This window comes from Sinocyclocheilus anshuiensis, unplaced genomic scaffold (assembly GCF_001515605.1).
Source record: "Sinocyclocheilus anshuiensis isolate Anshui unplaced genomic scaffold, SAMN03320099.WGS_v1.1 scaffold1082, whole genome shotgun sequence".
NCBI classification, from domain to species: Eukaryota; Metazoa; Chordata; class Actinopteri; order Cypriniformes; family Cyprinidae; genus Sinocyclocheilus; species Sinocyclocheilus anshuiensis.
The window spans coordinates 1,628,956-1,646,295 of NW_015542379.1; positions in this window are offsets into that span (position 1 = coordinate 1,628,956).

A 17,340-nucleotide genomic window follows, 5' to 3' on the forward strand; every position below is an offset into this window, starting at 1 on the left:
CACACATATATATATATATATATATATATATATATATATATATATATATATATATGTATACATAGCATACATGTATACATAGTATAGTATACATGTATTTAAAAAAAAAAAAATTGAATCCATAAAATGGAACTTTAAAAAAAAAAAACATAATTAAAAAGCATACACTAAAGGTGTATTCATGGTGTAAAGAAAATATTTGATGACTTTTTTACTTGGCTACACCACCTGACATTTTCAGAACCATTGAAACAAAATGTGGGAGAAAATGCTACACATTTTTCAATACTGTATGAATCCTGAAGATTACACTTCAAGAACTTGGCGTTTGCCTCCTCATCAACTCAAGACATCCTTATTTTACATTGCCCCATATATAAACACGCGAGGCTATTTGGAAAGCGATACCCACACTGCAGTTCGGAGACGTGTTTATACGTCAGTGTAAATTCAGAGTTCAGTCAACACAGACATTAATCAAATCAATCTTTCGACACACACGCACGGAAATACAAACACCGGCCTTACATGCTTCCTGTCACTTATCCCATCAGTTGTGCATTCTGGCCCATGGCCCGCTGCCATTTATTAATGAGCTAAAGGACTCGGATGGCAGACAGGCGTTAAAGCGCAGTTTGCTCTCACCTTTCTCTCTGTGTTTACCTCTCTGTCTCTCTTTCTCTTCCTCCCAGTTTCCCTCAAGCATTTCTTGGGCCGCGGGACAAAACGGGAGGTGAAGGAAGAAAGGATAGGCCAGTCTGTCGGCTGATAACTTCCACATGTCTGTAAGGTTTTCGAATCACAAAAGCACCTCTTCTCCTTAAAGCCTGCCGAAAGCAACAGAGGAGATATAAAAGCCATGGACCTATTTGATCTGCGACCGAGCACCTGCGAGTGGGGACCGTTGACCAGTCAGCTCAATTTCTCTTCCTTTTCCATGTCATTAGAGAACAGGCGGCCTGATTTCCCTCCTCCTCGTCCATTCATCCACCTCTACCTGTGCAGCATGAACTTATTTCTTCTCCAACATGTGATTAAATGCTCTTTATCTCTTCCTACGCCCCAAATTTCTGACCTGAAAGACACCCAAGTACGAAGAATGTGAATGCACAGACTTCTCGGTATGCAAGCTCTATTTTGTGCGTCACGTTTACCTCATTTAGCCTTCATAGGCCTGGTAATAGACGTGAACTAATCTGACTAATAGGACAAAATTAAGCTTGTAAACACTTGACGTGAAACTTTCAGATCAGTACCATTTACATTACATTTAGTCATTTAGCAGATGCTTTTATCCAAACGACTTACAAATGAGTACAATAGAAGCAATCAAAACTAACAAAATAATTATAATATTTAAATAGATTCAATATAATATTCAAAACTACCTTGTGCACATCTGCGTGCATTTGCATATGTTTTGCATCATTAGAAAATATTGCGCTGGTTTTGAAAGCAGCGACTGCACTACACTGACGTTTGGTTCAGAATACATGTAATGCACATGTAAAATAAAATGTGAATCGAACTGCAACATTTGGATTCGTGCAGTATATACAGTACTTGAAATCTGGGTTTCCTAGTTAAAAATTGGACATGAGCAACCCCTTGAATCATATTTACAAACTAATAATTTTGCTACCCAAGTTTCCAAGTTGGACATGCCAAAAGAGAGAACTACGTCTGTAGTGACTAATACGTTTTTTTTAGTTTCCCCACAAAATCTACAGTACTTTCTCTTGATGTTACATTACTGTATATATTTACGTAAACAACCATTTGATGCATATTGAATGTATTTTACACAGCATTTATTTAACTGACTATTTAGATGATCAACACAAGCAACATTTTGAACAAAAAGCTGAAAAAAAGTAATTTTTGTCACTGCGTCTGGATCAAACCGATGATCAAAACATAGATGGAGTAGATCTCTTCCATCTACGCCTCCAAAGTTTCACAGACCTAAACCACTTCTTGGGTCAACATTTCATTTGGTAATGTTAAGCAGCTGTTTAATGTTTGATGATTGTGCTACCTGGTCTCATGACGAAACCGTACCTCTGGGAACTTTTTTGCAAGACGCGAAATATACCAATAAGTACATATCACTGCAGTTTCCAACAGAAATGAACACTAGAGGCGGTAAAACAGCGAGCACTTGTTCAATTCAATTCAAGTTTATTTGTATAGCGCTTTTCACGATACAAATCGTTGCGAAGCAACTTTACAGCAAATTAAGTTTCTACAATATTTAGTGGTAGCTTATCAGTGGTGACTGTCAGTTAATGTACATATGGCAGAAATGTACGGAAAAATCAGTTAAAGATGTAATCAAGCAGACGATGAACACTATTAACAGCAATTATTATATGATGCAATCAAACTTATAGCAAAATGTGGTAGTTCTGTATGTTGTTTCAGGGTTGGCATCATCTGAGGTCCTCTGAGGGGTTGGCATCATCTCTTCTCAGGTGTTCTGGATCCAGACTGAAGCTTGTGTAAATAAGACTTGTTTTCCTACAAAGTTATGATTACAGCTCCATATGTTTCACTTTCCGGATGAAACTAGCTTGCTCGGTAGCTCAGCCAGCACAGAATTGTACTTAGGAGTCTTTGGGTATGAATCCCGTGAAAAACATGACTCATGATGAAAGAGCTGAAAGATGAGAGATCGAAAAGCAAGGTAAAACGGTATGATTCCGTTTTTACGTCACATTCGTTTTGTTCATATACTATCGAGTAGGTTTAGGTGTAGTGCAGATGGTGCGTAATTTGAAAACGTCACAGAGCATTAGACTTATAGCGCCACTCAACGGACATTTCAAGTCAGATCTGCGGTTATACGTACAAAACCAACGTCACATAAAACGTACCATATGTACGTACACTGTTCCGGGTAAAAAAAAAACGAACACTCTTTTAGCGCCACCCAGTGGACATTTCACATTGAATATCACGAACCGTACATGGCGGTACATATTTTGCATCTTGCGACAAAGTTCCCAGAGGTACGTTTTCATCATGAGACCAGGTTGTGATTGTGCTATATTTACATGTGCATCTGCTTACATACACAATTGTTTGTTTCTGCATCTTCTTCACCGTGTTTTGATCAGGAGATTCAGCACTCTTTCAGAAGATGTGTAATAGCGCCCCCTACCGCATAACAGTGAAAACATGGAAAGCTGGAAAATTCCGTCAATGGCAGGGAAAGAGTTAATAAGATTTCTCAAAGAAATAGGCTGGAATGAACCCGGTGTCCTCAAAGATTTCCGACAACAAAACACCTGAACTTGTAATTATGACTTAATGAAGTGCATTAGTCAAGTACTTGCGTGCACCTGCTTTTTCACTCAGCCACGCCCCTTGTGTCCTCTCCCCACTTCTTTTAAACATTCATTTCTGTCCTGGATGTGTTTGAGAGAGCTTCCTACACTAGTCTCACTGGTTTCCCTGGGAAAGATCTGTAGGAAGCGGAGTGGATGGAGTTGCTGTGTGTCCTGGCGCCGGAGTGCATCCAGAGAGTCGTTTAAAAACCGACGGAGGGGTGGGTGTCTGCATCACTCCGTTAGTTTGCCCCTCTCTTTCAGATCGCTCTCATTATCGCCATTACTCCTGCTCTTGACTCAGGTAGTTGTGCTTGTTCAGGACCTCGTCCATGGGATCTGTTGTTTGCTTTGACATCTGGGGGAGAAAGTGGGGTCCTGGAGGGAGGCTCAGTTTTGCTGTTTAAACCTCTTTCTCTCACTGGTAATATGTCAGATTTGTCATCTAATAGCACCTGTAATAAGTCTGAATTACTACTTGCATATGCCGCTCTAGTAAAGGACCTATAGGCCCACTTGTGAAACATTAAGGCCTATAATTTTGTCTGTCTGCGCACTCTGCTTTTTTCATAATCTATCTATCTATCTATCTGTCTATCTATCTATCTATCTATCTATCTATCTATATTATAATTTTTTTGATACAGCAATTCTGTAATGTATTGTAGTAAAATACTTCAATACAATATTTTTATATGCATTAGCATAAAAATACAATATAGAAAATTATACTATGCTGCATAAATATTTGAATTTTTTTTTGCCTTTTTGTATTTTTTACTTGAAGTAAAAGGGTTAAAATATGCCTAATTGTCATTAAATTAACAGCACAATACTCATTCATTAACTTGTTTTAAAACAGTCCTTGTTTTCTATATGCAAAATAAAACTTATAATTTATTTAGTTTGATTTTAGGGTGAAATGTCATTATTCCGGTGCAATAAAATAAATTGGTTCATATTGTTTTTATACGATCATATAACATCAAATAGTCAAAAATCATATAACGTCAAAAGTCAAATCTGCAATAAATACAACAAAATAATATAATACACAGGTCGAAAACATAATGATGAACAGCAGAATCTAACTATTGTAAATACTGTGCTATAGAAAAGACTCGGATCTGTGAATACTTTTTTGAATCTATTTATTTACATGAACCGTCAAAACAAATCAATTCGCAAGAATTAATTGGATTTTTCTGTGCTAAAATAGGAAGATTCAGGTGAACTGATTCACTAGAAGCAAAATTGAATTTCGAACACCAACGTTACATATGAGAGAAATTGCCGTTTAGGACGAGTCAGTTCACTAATGAATCAAACGTTCCAATGCTGCGTGGAAGAGACAAATTATATTAGGAGAGCGCAGTTGATTATTATTCCCTCAATTCACTCGATGGTAAGATTGCGTGCTCATTATGTATCATTAAAACGGTGATTTTGTGTTTTATCGTGCTATACCGCTACTGTTTTGGAAAAAGAAGTTTGTTACTGGAAAAGCCATGTGAATTTGTAAACAGTTGAACCATTGTCAAGCTTCTTGTAAGTAGCGTCGCATTTTCACAGTAAGCCTAAATATACTGTGTTTCTGTAGCCATAGCAGCAACAAGTACGGTGATTCAAGACGATGACAGATTTTTGACGTTGTCTGAGGCCTGAACGCAGAGCAGCTTTTTTTCATTTTGTTCCAGGTTTGCAGATGTGCTGCTTAACAAAAGTCAGACTGGACAACTTGACCGCATTCATAATGGTACAGTTTATGAATCTGAGGGAAAGTCCAGTCCAAATAAAGCACAAAATGGACTCCGGCTCTACCAATGGGATAGCGGGAATATAACTCAGGCCGTGACAGGGGACAAAAGCAGTGTTTCTGTTTATTTGCATTTTGGACACAATGTGCACGGCAGCATAATTGCTGAGGATCCTCTCAGAGGTGGTCCGACTCGATTTGAGATGAAGGTAGGGCTGATTTTAGTGGTTTGGTGATATTTGCAAAACCTCTGCTGTTTACCGTAGTAATTAAGCCATTTCTGAGCAGTGGGTCTCAAAGTACAGACCTTGCATCCCTGCGTGTCAGTTTGACAATAACATTCAGCCTGACCCGAGTCTGCTGATAGCGTGAGAACTTCAGATATACGCAAGTGCGTGTGTGTGAGCGATACGGAGGAGTGTGTTGTTGTGAATGTGTTTGTGTGTGGGATGGTGAGCTGGGTTGGGCCAGTAAGGAAGTATTACGACTTAACACGTTTGGTTTTCTCATTCTGGCAATGAACGGCGTGTCATTTATCTTATTGTACCATAACCATGCCCAAAAACAGAATGCAACTTACTGATTTCTGACTCTTGACCTTGTGAGACTTCAGGCTTTCCACTGAAAATCTGCCAGGCTGTCTGAATCAAGAGATTATCAATCCGTGACAGTTTGCTGACTTGAGATATCCAGGTTATGGACTAAAGTAAAACCTTGTGGTTTGATAAGCCTACACTGAAAAAATAAATAAATAAAATGTGCAAGTTTTTGCACTAAGTACATTCACACATTGAATTTAGTAAAATCCACTGTATAAGTTAAGTGCAATAACCAAGTATATACTTTTTTTATGAATTTTGCTCATTTTAGTGCAAGTTTTTACACTATAGTAAGTGTTACCATAGCTATGTTCATTGAATGAAGCAAAAAAAAAAAAAACACTATAGTCATCATATAAGCATCCTTCAGCTCAACCACAAGCTCTACTCTTCAGCACAATGCTAACCACAAACACACCAGCAACAGAAATGTCCAACATTAAACACTATCAGGCCTTTGCCCTTACACAAAAACGCTTAAAATAACACTCAGTTTCAACATTTACTCTCCCAATTCAGTTCTACATAAAGTTTTAAGTTCAGTGTTTCAGGTAATGCAACAGAAATTAATTGAGTTAGCTTCAGTGTTACGTATTTGAGTAGATTAAATGTATATTGCATGTGATTAAAATATTGAGCAATTGTGTAGCTACAGCTCATTTTAATTAATACAATTTAACAAATGTTGTTTCCGATGTAGAATAGTCAGTTGTCATATTGTTAAAGGGACAGTTCAAACCCCCCCCCCAAATAAAAAATCTGTCATAATTTTCCACAGAAGAAAAAAAAAGAATATCCTTACCTGAGCACGCCTTTTCTCTCAAAATTGCCCTTTTATGTTCCACAGAAGAATGCCATATGAATTTAGAACAACATGATGGTGACTGTGTGAACCGTCCCTTTAATATGGCAGCATTTGCATTGGATTTGACATTAATATTTACTTACCACTTGCCATTAAACTGTTACGCAGCAATTCAAGGTGATGTAATTTCCTTTCAGATAGCACAAGGTAGGTCTATTTTATTCTTTTAGGTATTTTGTTTTTATGCAGCTGTTAAATTTGATACATTGGCACCAGATCCCTCTCCTGTGACACAAAACACATCCACCTAGTAAAATTAAAACTCCATAATAACCTTTTATGACCGACACCGCTGACCTGCTACAATGTCAGCACAGTTAAACCATGTGATACTTATTGCTTTTTATTTTGAACCAGTGCCACATCACAACATAGGGAGGCTCTTTATAAAGTTCATTTGATGCATGACTGGCCCATTATAGTACTAGAGTTCCACCGAGTGCCTTTTTTACAGCTGTGAATTGAGAATTATTCAGAGAACGTTTGCTAATATCCATTTAGATCCAGACTCAAGTCCATTCTTGCAGTTATAAAAGTGACCTACTGTGGCAGTAGACTTGTAAGTGTAGCAGTTTGATATTTAACTGTATCTATTACTGTTATTTTTGTTCATTCTTTGGCTTACAGTGTCTTCATCCTTTTGCATTTGTAAAGATGCATTGGTAAGAAAATGTAAAAATCAGTTCCTCTTCAGGAACTCGAGCTGCGTCGAAAACGCTAGGGGAACGCCCTTCAGCGTGACGGGCTCTGAACCTCGTGTGTAATCAGACCAATAGATGGGCGAGACGTCACGGCGGGTGACGTAATGACCAGGAGGCTATAAAAGCACGTGCGGTGAGACCAGCGTCAGCTTTTTGTCATTCAGCAAGCGCTCTGTGTGTGTGTCAGTCTGATATCTGTTTGTGAGTCTTATTTGGTGTTGTCTGTCCCGTAGGGAAGAAAATAAATAAAAAAAAGAAAAAGCAATATGTCTAAAGCACATGATAAGAGACACCATCTAAGTAGGGGCGAAGGCAGCCAGCGTTTCAGACTGTGTGTTCCTCCCTGCCCGCGTTTCATTACGGGTGCGGATACACACAGTTTGTGCGTTGTCTGCCTGGGAGCGGACATACGTAACCTGAGGCATTTTTATTTCTGTGATAGTGAACACAGTTATTATCCCATGCCGATTTCAGTGCGAGAAGGATTGTTTCATTGAGCTCGACTCTCATTACTATCATTAAACAGTGATGTTTGATAAAGGTTGAAACCACACTGGGAGGTCTGTGTTTTTGCGACCTGTGTTTGTTTCTTTCCTCTCACGGGTTGAGTTGTTTTGAGTGGTTTGCATGCAGGATCTGTGTCGAGCACAGCTCAATCTACTTGTATATTTGCAAAGAAATCAAGTGGGAGAAGAATAGATGCATCCCACATATGTTTTCCACTGACAATGATATTTTCGCTGACTTTGCATATGTTCACTGTCATGATTTGCTACCCAAACATTTTTCACTATTATGCTATGCTATAATTCTTTGAATGTAGCCACATCTTTGGAAATAATTCCCCTTAGCTGCTCTCATCTCTTAAGTGCTGCTCTGCAAACTAGAATAGGGTGTGAAAATAATAAGTTTGCAAATATATTGATGTTGGATGTCAGTACTGGAAATAGCTACGGAAGGAAGTGAAGGATAGTACTGTACATCCAGAAGAAATCTGAATGTTTTTTTTCCCGTTATGTTCTAATACAGTATGTTTTAATAAGAATAACTATGTTAAATGAAAACATTGCCCCAGATGACACCTTTTGTTAAGAGAAATAGATTAAAAACGATGCACTTGGTCAAGTTTGAAGTCATTTACCTTGTTCATTTTGTGCTTTTAGATTATTTCTGTGTGGTTGCAACTTGTCATGGTTAACATTCTACATCTAAGTCCATTTCACACTTTTATGAATAAACTCATCTACAATACGTATTTGCAATGCAAAAAATGGCTTTGTTCCATTAGGATGGTCTTCAATGGAGAAATACATTTTTGACAGCATGATAGTGTAGTTATGGTATCCACCAGCAGGGGATAAATCACATGCAATACGCCCACAAAGCAATCCACAGGTCTTAATGTTCCTAATCACTGAATTTTAAATAGCTGGTCTCCAAAGGCACAACAAGCAAGATATATTTGGTGGCGAAAGAGGCCCTGAAATGAGATGTTAGGAGGAATGTCCTAGTGTCCGATTCTGTAAACAGAGGAGCTGATTTGGTTTTGCGTGGGCTTCACAGATCAGCACCTCTCTTTGGGAAGAATAATGAAGCCTACTGGGTGTTGTGAGGATGTATATCATCCCTGTGGTGCTTTTTTTTACTTGCGTCTTAATGGTCTGTTTCACGCAGGAAAGGTAGGCTTAATAGTGATTATGAGAATGGACTCATAAAGCCCTGTCCCAGCTGATGTCTCCCTCTGGACTGGGTGTGTGTATGTTGTTGTAGTGTATATGTGTGCGGGGTGTGGGATAATGTTGTCTTTCACACTGCAGGAAGAGTTTGGAGCCATGGGAGGAAAAGGCCTTTAAAGACTAATACACATTTCCATGTCCCTTTGCTGATTTTCCTGGATGAGCATCATAGGACTGCACATTATCACTTCTTTAAAACCCCTCTCGGACTTGGCAGCCACTCTTGGGATGAGGATGGGAATTTTCGACAATAACAGCTCACTGGACTTGTACTTGTTCTGCTTCAAAGGCTTAAATGTGTTTGTCCTTTTGATTCAATGCGTCATGATATAAAACCTTTTGGGCCTTTCAACATCCAAAACTCAAGGTTCAAAAACCACTGTGGTCTTCTTTCTGGTGATTCAGCCTAGACGTGAGTTGAGCAGTGTGAATACAAAGGTTTTATGTGTAAATAAAGTTTATATTCTTTGTCATATTTCGGAGAAGTTGCCAAACCATCTTCTTCCTTTGAAAGCGACGCGACCACAGACGTTAGAAGCTTCTTATTGTGTTTTACGATTCAGAGCAGCCGACGACGGATGGCGAGACTGGGGAAATAAACAGGCGCAATGAGAGGAAAACAGATCAGAGCCGGGAAAGGGGCTGAAGAATTGCGAGATGGAGGGGTAATCTGTCGGGAAGCGGGAGTTTGGGCTGGACGAATTCACAGATGTTTTAAAGTGCTAATCTAATCTCTCTGCCAGGCCTCTTCTTCTTAACTCCTTCCTCCTCCTCCTGTCTTTCTCGTGGCTTTTCTGGAAAGGATGGAATACACTTTAATGCTTCTCAGGAGCATCATGCACTGTGCAAGGTAATCGGTCGCAGTCATTCATCTGCCTGTTAGCGGCCATGTTTTCGAGGAGGGAGACATGTGCAAATGTAATGAGGGCCTTTTCTCTTGGAAAGGATGGAAAATTGGGAAAAACATATTGTAGCAACCTGGAGCTGACTAAAAACGAGTGGAGAACAGAGAGGAGGCGAGGGGGAAAAGGGAAGGATGAGGTTTTTTTAGGTAATGTCACCCTTGGTGACCATCTATCATATTCTATGAACTCTCTTTTTTTTTATCGGGTAGTCATTTTATTCATTGAACAGCTCTTATTTACTCACTCAATGTTTTGATTCTTTCACGACCATAATTCCATAGTTATGGACGTGATAAAATACCAACGAGGATCGCGTTGCGATCCTGCTGTAAAAAGTAAAAACCCCACATATATCTGAAATTATACTCTACTTTAGTGGAAAATCTGACTCTTGTCTTGCTCTGGCCTACTGCTCTTCCTCTTCCCGTTTTCACCCCCTCTTTTTCACTGGCGGGGAATGAGGAGTCTTTGTAATACAGTAGCCGCATTGAAATATTGTGACAGCTCCCCCCAGATACATAGGACGTGCTTGTTCAGGGAACAATTCTTATTGCACTGAAGGTTTTAGTGAAATCAAATACTGCTTGTTGTTTAACCTTAACCCGAGACCACCCAGCCAGAACGGGCTAGGATGTTCCTCACATCAATTGTTAATTTAGGATGAGCGGTTATTAGGGAAATAGTGCAATTATTGTTACGGTTAATTAAATTAATTACATTTGAAGTGCTTCAAATGGCTATAAACTATGATCTACAAAATGTCAACTGAATTTGGTATGTGCATGCTGATTTTCTGACTGCGAGCTTTAAGCCACACCTGTCCACTCTCACAGAGCAGTACACACTGTCCTTGTTTTGTTTTTTCAGCCCTGCGACTGCAATCCTGATTAAATTTTTTGTCATTGAGCATGAATCAATCCTGCATTTTTCCCCATTGAGCATAAACCAAACAAATTGTCATGTGTACACAGAACTGTTTATTTGTTTCAATATAATGTCAAAAAGATGTAGTAATCCTTATTGTGGGTTGCTTTTATTTTCTTTAAGAACCATAAATTAAATCTCAAATTATATGGGTGGCTGCACTGCGTGTTTAAATTGAATGCTCAAAGTTGTCATTATCATCAAAGAGCAGGGAGAGGTGGTGCTTTGAATATTGTCTTGAAAAACCTGAAGTTAAAAAGGTTGAGAACCACTGGTCTGTTTAATAATTTGTCTGCCACAATGATGTAATGTCTTTGAATTACCTTCATTTGGGTTTTGTCTTTAAAAAAATAATTACAGGTGATTAATTGCGCATAATTCAATTAATTAATCACATTATCATGTAATTCATTTGATTGACTGTCCTAGTTATTATAGAAGATTGAGCAGCTTATATGCAGACATTTCAGATGGTTAATTTTGTTAAAGTTGTCACAACAGCATAAACTCATTAGTCACTTTTTATTTGGCATGTCATGAAAACTGTCTTAAAATAGGTATACTCTCATGCTGTTGACAGATAGTGCTATAATGAGAAGACCTGCTGTGCCACTCGGAGGACTCTCTGTTTCTGTTTACCGGGCTGATGCACTGGGCACTGTTGCTGTTGACCCTCGCTCCTGTCTAATCCTTGTAGCACTGTGTATGTGAAAGTCATAAAACACGTTCTATGATGATTCCATCCTGGCAACCAGCCTCCTACCTTTCCTGCCTGCCGCTCCTCTGTGGGCTTCATCTGAGGAGTAAACAGCCGAACAGCTGTCTTAACTTCTCTTCCTTCCGTTTATTCATTTCCAACTCTCTCTCTTTCCCCCTCTTCCCTTTCTTCATTCCTCGCTTTTCTTGTCCTCTCATGTTGGCCAACAGGCTCTCAGTCATGTTGTGTTTCAGTATCCCTGCATGCTATATTAAAGGGGCCATATTATTCATGGCTATAGTATTTTAGTTTTTCCCTGAAGACCTCTTGTAATGATAGTCAAGGTTTTACCTTGGTTTGTTTTGACAGAAAACCTGAACCAAATTATGATTTTGTACCCTCTGTCTGGCCTCTGTCTGAACTGACTGTCAGTGCCACGGTTTCTACAGTACATTCTACTTAGGCTTACAATGCTTTTAAGATATGTTGCCGAGGCTGTGGTGTTACTGTATCATTAAGATTTATATACGTTTATTTTATGCAGTTGGTGTTTTGGGATTGACAACCATGTTTACCAATGCTGTAGGTGGGACTGGGACTTTCGAAAACCGATTGACTCCAGAAGAGTCCCAAACAGGCAAGACGTTCTGTTGTGCTCTCTCAGAAATAAAGGTACGAAAGATGTCATTTGGGCAGTACCTTTTCAGAAGGTACACCTTTGTACCTTTGATTGGCTAACCTCCAGAATAGTTGACCCTATATGGTGGACCATTCTCCTGAATATTAAATAGCTGATATATTCATGTGACCTATATGATATATTCACATGATGCCAAGATTGTCTACGATGGCCGAGAGACCTCAGTGTGCTGCAAATGATAAAACACAGACAAATTGAAATACACCTGCAAATTAAGAAAACATCTTCATCAATTTGACAACACACGGTCTGCAAATGCTTATGACTCAAACAAATAAAGAAACGCGCTGCAAGAACAGAAATGTGCTGCAAATACAACAATCAATAACAGAAATGCACTGCAAATATAAATATATAACATAGTTAATTTGAATTTTGTTGAGGTAATTTTGTTGTGGTTTGTGCTACTTGCTTACTTCTGTATTTGGTTGTGTTGTGAGTATCTGATGAAGATGTTTTCTTAATTTGCTGGTGCTTTTTCTATTTGCGTGTGATTTCTGAAGTTGCAGCGTGTTGAGCTCTCTCAGCCACCGTAGTTGTGGCATCATACCCATGTCAAATTCTAACTAAGCAGTGTAGTTTCAATAGTCAGGGTGAACTATAGAGGAAGCTTTTCAATGTGTTGTTCTAGTATGTCTGGATAAACCTAATTTTCCAAAAGACCACATAAAATCCTGTTTTCAACACTTTGACCTTACTGTGTTTTCACAAAAGCAGGTGAGTATGTACATTGTGAACCCCAGTCCAGTAGGGAGCACATTGAGTTTTTGTAATTCATCTTGGTTGCTTTTTTATTGCTTCTCCACAGAGAGTTCCTGAGAGGCTACAGGAGCATCGAGGGCATGCACACGAGATGTAGACAGGCAGACACAACAACTGAGTCAACACAGGCTGAGCCCAGGGTACCTGTAAAAGTTGAGCTCACATCTACCTGAGCCAACCTCCTGCTCTAATGTTTTGGTGATATATCTCCAATAGCATCCACTCAAAGCAGGGCACTGCCCGAGCTACACGTAGTCTGGCAGGCAGACCTTGGAGAGAGAAGGCAAAAGGGAGGAGGAGCAACGAATGTGAATTCCAGCCAAGCGGGGATAGCATCCGCATCACGAGACACCTGTAAAAACATCATTTTTCATCTCGGGCTGTGGGGGAAGGAGCAGACTGAAAATGGAAGAGAAAAAGAGAGGAAGGATTTTTGGTTGGTCCATGTGTGCATGTGTGTGATTACCTTCGCTACCACTAAGTCCTTGTCCAGGTTCTTGCTTTAGGTTTCCATTGCCCACAAAGCCATACTCTGCCCAGGAAGCAGAGACCCAACCAGCTTGTTTGGTTCTGGGGTAGCAGGTTTACCAGCTTACCAAGTTGGTTGAAGCTTGTTCAGGGTGGGGGTACCAGTGTCCCATGACGGGGATCAGTGACCAGCACATGTTTGCTCAGGGGTGTCCAATTATGCTCCTGGAGGGCCATCTTACTGCAGAGTTTAGTTCCAACCTGGAAGTTTCTAGTTATCCCGAAGACCTTGTTTAGGTGGTTCAGGTGTGTTTAATTAGGACTGTAGCCAAACTCTGCAGTCAGGGCAGTGTTTCCCTACTCTGCTCCTGCAGGCACACCAACAGTACACATTTTCAGACTCTTCCTACTAATACACACCTGATTCAACTCCTCAGCTTGTTCATAGAGACTCCAAGACTAAAAATAGATGTGTCAGATAAAGAAGACATCCAAACCGGAACAGGGTTGGGAAAACACTGGCTTAAGGTACAACATCTTATCTCCCCACCTATGCCCACCTACGCCATCTCTAATCTAGGTTTCAATTCTCTTGCTTCTGTCAACTATACTACCGATCAAAGCCTCAAGATCTGTCTTCCTTGTGGGTTTTGAATAATTTAACCAACATTCTCAGCTAATTTGAGAGATTCTCTCCTTTCCAGGTGGGAATGTCCCTGGTCCATACACGTATTTGTACTGAATATTTTTGGTATAGGTCTTATTTTCTCAAGAAATTCAGACAATACATGCTGTTATGACGCTCTTTGATGTGGCGTGACAGGCCGCTGTATAAACGCCTCAGTTCAAATGCCAGCATGGAGCGCGATCATCCCTTCATCTTCACTGCTAGTTTTAACGCAAAATAAACATGAATGAACATCTCATGTAATCGCTCAATCAGTGTTTCAATTGTGGAAAGACATCAATAAAACAGCTTGTAAACAAAATGTCACGTAGGGTTTCAATGATCTACAACAAAATAGAACAAGCTTTGGTGATAACTAAGTTAATATTTAATTACTATAATACTTATTTCTCACTAGAAATAACATCAGAAGTGCAAAAAGTTCAGCAACATACATTTACATGCAAATTGACCACCAAACACAACTTTCAGATGCCAACTTTATTTTATTTTAGCTCAACCATCATGAAATGGAATGCACAGGATTATGGGATATCAAAGGCAGCAAAGGACACATCTATGCTGCCTTCAAAAATCAACCAGATGAAGGTATCTCAGGAGACAGGAAGTGAAGCTAACTTTTGATTTGAACGTGCCTTGCTGCCTTCCTACCTTGAAATGTGTCCTTCGAAGGCAGCATTTTCCAGTTTTCAGACGCAGCCTAGTGAGTCTGAAGACCTTGATTAGCTGGTTCAGATGTGTTTATTTAGGGATAGAGCTAAACCAGAGATTGTCTTACTATTGGGAGACGAGAGGCTCTGTATTAATTACCACTAAAAAAAGCGTAACAGCTAACTTGGATCATGTGAGGCACCTCAGCCAATCATACAATGGCCTCTGGTCTCCTTCCCTGCGTACTGCCAATACATATCTATGGCCGCAGCATTAGCATTAGCATTAGCCGCTATGATTTTTTGCATAAAGGTTGTAGGCTTGCTTTCCAGGGGCTTTGGCTAAACTCTGCAGGTTAGTGGCCCTCCAGGAACAAGATTGGACACCCCTGCTGTAAGTGAACACACAGAAGAAGAAACACAATGTTCCTCCCAATTCTTCTTATGAAAAGAAAAATATATGAAGTTATTATGAACCAGATGTAAGCGAGTAACATGACATAGAGTAGCCTGCTTGGAGTTATGTAGACCTTTGGTGTCATTTGAAATGTGGTATTTAACTAAATTGAATTGCTAAATGACAAAGCTATGAATCCTGTCAGCTAAAATGGTTGGCAATAAATGTAGTCTGACCTATACTTGGAAAGTAAAGAGGATGGCCTTTGATGAAATAAATGGGAACATCGCCTCTGCAAAAGGTTGAAAATGAGCACCTCACACCTATTAATTCTGTTCATAACCTTTAAATGCATACCCAGGCCAATTGTGGGTTTGACACGTTGCAGACTACTTGCATACTATGAGTGGAAAGGTGGGACTAAATGGAAGAAAAGATGTCTGGGTTGTTTTTCAACTTGTCGTTCATGATGGGACCCAATGGACACCTTTCAGAGTTGATTTACCATAGATCTCAGACAGAATGTCTAGAGACCTTTTCACACCTTTTCAAACCTTTAAAATAGTAAAAATGCACACCCTCACACAGGGCGAGAAAACGCACCCACAACATGCAATTTTCTTTTTTAGTTTGCTTGAGGAAAACAAAAAAACCTCACAGACCAGTGAGATAAAAGCTTTGTAGACTTTGTAGACTGGTGTCTGGAATTTCTTGATGAAGATGTGTGTCATTTTAGGCTAGAATATTTTTGAGGCCAAAATCTTAGTTGGTAGGTAATTCATTGTGTGTTGTCGTGTGGCTGTTGGTGTGAATAAACTTGCCATCATTGAGTAGCCTAATATTTTGAAAGGTGCATTTAATAGTTCTTTTGCTAGCATTAGCATCACTGTTTTTGTTTTTTTGTTAACTGTAAGTACCTTTTACACAATGGTTTTTGGCTCTGCACTGCCATCTATCAATGTGAATCAGCAACTTGGGCACCACTGCTCAGGATCAAATGATCAAATGATGATGATGCTCTACTAATTTTTGCACTTGTTTTTGTATATGTCAGTCTTCTGTCTTCAAAACCTTTTTGCTTTTTCATCCATACAAGTACTAATCCTCCATTGTCTCTGCTGGTAAAGACCAACGATAAGTATGTTCCATTGTCTAATTTTCACTTTCTGAGTATTCTCTTTGACGTTTAGTGAAACAACACAGGTCACTTTATATCAGCTTGGTGAAATACATTAAGAGGGGTGACCTGCACCATACATAATTAACATATTTTTTTTATAGAAAACTGTGTACACCATTCAGATCACAAAAACACAATTTATTTCTTGATGTGTAATATTTTTTTACATTAGCACCAAACTACTGAATGCAGCTTTAAACATAACAGAACGTTGTATCACTTCATATCCTGTTCTGTTCTTTTCAAACAGTATTACTTTGTGAAACTGGAGTGTTGCTCAACAACATTATGTCTAGACAAGTGAAGACTTCAAGCACAACTGTTTGAATACAGCTTCATTCTCTTTGTCCTGACTTATGCCGAGGCCTTGTCACTGCCTGTGGGTTCCGAAGTAATCAGCAGCTGTTGTTTACAGTAAACATGAAAAGAAAAATCACATAATCATAGATGGCTAATTTTTAAGGGGACTAATTAGGCTATTATAAATTGGGTGTTGACAGTTGAGTTTATCAAAGATTTTTAGGGTGGCAGAGATGAAAGACAAACAGGGTGTAGAATTGCCTGTAGTTAGAAAGCATTAAGTGCACATAAATTGATGAATGCCATAGAAATTAATTTTCTTTTATGAACATAACCTATGCTTTCCCATGGGTGCTGTATGGGCCTCATTGTTGATTTATGGTTGTGGGAATGTGCTGTATACATGTAAATATGTCAAGGCCACAGTTCAGTTCATAGACCAACCCGACCCTCACACCTGGCAAGATAAGCTCTGTTTGTGATGGCAAACAGAGATATGGGGATGGGAAGGAAGACATCACAGGTCGAAGGTCATTTTCCTGTCAGTATGTGGCTTTAGTGTTATTTTTAAGATGTTTCATGTACTCTTTCAGATATTCTTTTTGATTATGTGGAACTTTTGACATCTGTTTAAGTACAACATCTAAGTTTGAGCTGGACCCCCCCTCCCCCCCCCCCCCACA